Genomic DNA, 2,936 nt, shown 5'->3' with positions numbered 1-2,936 from the left:
GTGTATGTGTGCGCCTGCCAATCAACGCTGACAGGCCGCAACCCATTGGCCGGGCCCCGCCCGCGTCACCGCCCACTGCCACCGCCCATTGGGCGGTTTGAACACAAAGGCCCCGGTTTGCTCCGCCCGCCGCGTGGGCCCGAGGGCCTGGCGCGCCTCGCCAGGAGTCCGCGCGTGGGAGGCGTGGGGGCGGAGCCGGGCCGCTGCAGGAAGCTGCTGGAGCCCGCAGGTGGGGGCTCGGCCGGGCCTGCCTGCGCCCTTGACTCCCGGCCTGGTGGCTCAAAATACCCGATCCCGCTCCGAGGGCTGCCTCGTGCGTCTCACCCACCCGTGGCCTTCGGGCCGCGGCGACCCAGCGCTCCGCAAGCGGACTTCGCACAAGCCGCGGGGCCGGAGCCTTAAAGGCATCGGTTGACTGGGGAGACGCAGCCTCTCTGAGGACGGCCCAAGGAAGTGGGGAGCAAGGAGAGTAGAAGACCGCTGGCCTCAGGCCCACCGGAGGGGTAGCTAGTAGCCCCAACGATTGTTGAAGGCTTGCTGAACGCCTGGCGCATGCGTAATTGTCCTTTTAGCCAGGCATTTCTACCCCGATTTTAGAGGTAAATGAAACAGGTTCATTGAGGTTTTAAGTGATTTGCTTCAAGTCACAGCTAGAAAGAGGCAACATTGAGATTAGGAGATTCTCTTCACATCCAAGTCTGATTTTTCCGCTTTACGGTTGATTTTAGGATTCGGGACACGGCAGGAGGCTCCCGTCACTTCCCAGTCTGCCCACAGGACCCCCAAGTTTCACTGCAGAAGTTTTTCTCCACTTTAAGGAGGGAGTTTGCTACATTTGATACTGAGAAGGCAGGGCTGACTACCTCTTGCTCTGCCTCACTCAAATTTGTGTGACAGATACATAGCTAGATAGATACAGAGTGAGTCCAGTGCTGCCCGTTTCCAGCAGTCTTGCCACACCCGCCAACTTTACAGACGCAGCAAGTGCACAGCTCCGAGGATCATTTCCTGTGCAAGTTCTTCTAAGGGTAACTGTGGTTATTTCACTTTTAACGCACCAAGAGGAAGAGACAGAGACAAGAAATTACAACATCACTGAGACAGGACAGGAAGGTGCTGGGGGTAGAGGCTTGAGGAAGAGTGAAGCCCTTTGTGCTAAGTTGACTCCAGACAAAAACGACCCCCCTTCCTGGGCCTCTACTCCTCCCCCTGGAAAAGAGGGGCCTCACTTGCACTTCCAGCATCCTGAAGACAAGGGTTAGAAGGCTGACCCCCTGAGGACGGGGCAGGCTCTCCTGGACCTCACATGGGGCCTGGCTTAGGTCTGAGTTCCTGCTGACCGTGGAATGAGTGAAATGAGAACGCAAATCAGATGTAGGGCCAGCTTCCAGGGGCCTCTCTTGACACCTTCTCACCTGGGCGCTTGACTCCCCAGTCCTGACCTAGTCAGTTCCAGTGGCGTGTCCATATCTTCCCACCTCCCCTGCAGGCAGGCCTGTTTTGTTCTCCAAGGATCCAGGTAGAAGGACCCTTTCCTGGGGTGTGTTTTCCGCCGGCCAGAGGCAGGCCCCTCTTAAATCATGTTGCCTCCGTAGGCCAGAAGAAGGTGAATAATCCCTGGAAACTGTGCATGTTAGCGAGAGTGACAAGTCTTTGCAGACGCCATTAAATGAAGGATTTTGAGATAGGGAGATTATCCCGCATTATTAAGGTGGTCCTACATGTAATCACAAGTGTTCTTTAAGAGAAAGGCAGAGGAGAGGAGGAGAGGGCAGCGTGACTCTGGAGACAGAGATTGGAGTGATGTTGTCAGGAGACAACAGATGCTGGCCACTCGCAGAAGCTGGAAGAGGCAAGGACCCCATTCTCCTCTAGAGCCTCGGGAGGGAGCACGGCTTTGCCGACACCTGGATTTCGGTCCAGTGATTTTGATTTTGGACTTCTGCTCTCCTGAACTGTGAGAGAATACGTTTCTGTTGCTTATAAGTCACTAAATTTGTGCTGACTTCTTACAGCAGCCACGGGAAAGTCGTTAAGAGCCGGGAGAAATTCTTGGCTTCAGTGTGCGGGTCTCCCATGTTTGTGCCGTGCCCCTCCATCCATCCTGACTGTCGTCACTGGTGCCACCCATCAGACTTGCAAGATCACACGCAGACCCGTCTCCCTCTCTCTCGGCCCCTCGCCTATCTGCGGTCTGCTCACCCAGCAACTCTCGCCCCTCCAAGCTCTTCATGCGGCCAGTCTTCCCCCAGCTCCGCTCTCCTCTTGTCGTCCGCCCCACTCTTTCTCCTCCTTTCTGTTCTCATCATTTCTTTTTTTTTAAATAATTCTTTTTTTTTTTCAAGATTTTCTTTATTTATTTGACAGAGAGAGAAACAGCCAGCGAGAGAGGGAACACAAGCAGGGGGAGTGGGAGAGGGAGAAGCAGACTCTCTGCTGAGCAGGGAGCCCAATGTGGGGCTTGATCCCAGGACCCTGGGATCACGCCCTGAGCCGAAGGCAGATGCTTAAGGACTGAGCCACCCAGGCGCCCCAGTCCTCATCATTTCACACACAGTGGCAGGGCAGGAGGTGGACGCCTTGTCTCCTGGAACAAGGTCTCAGTGGCTGACCATGCAGCCAGTGCAGTGGGGGCCACGTGATGGCTTGCTTTGTCACCAGGGACTTTTGCCTTGGTGGCCCCTTCCTTCATAAAAAAAAAAATATTTAAATGTACATGTTAGGATCACATTGGCAGACAGATGACTGCAATCTAGGCTTGATTCATTCCTAAATATTTGTTATTATTATACGGAATTTTTCTTCTGATGTTGAGAGGGTGAACATGAAAACATTTCCGTGGGCCCTGGGCGCCCGGCCTGCCCTGCTGAATGGAAAAGCTGGCCCCGCGCTGCAGATGCGGAGGACCGGCTCAGCCAGGGGGGGCAAAATGTGCT

Source organism: Ursus americanus, chromosome 17, assembly GCF_024610735.1.
Source record: "Ursus americanus isolate L20-20 chromosome 17, mUrsAme1.1.p, whole genome shotgun sequence".
In the NCBI taxonomy this organism is placed as follows: Eukaryota; Metazoa; Chordata; class Mammalia; order Carnivora; family Ursidae; genus Ursus; species Ursus americanus.
This window is presented reverse-complemented; position numbering follows the sequence as displayed.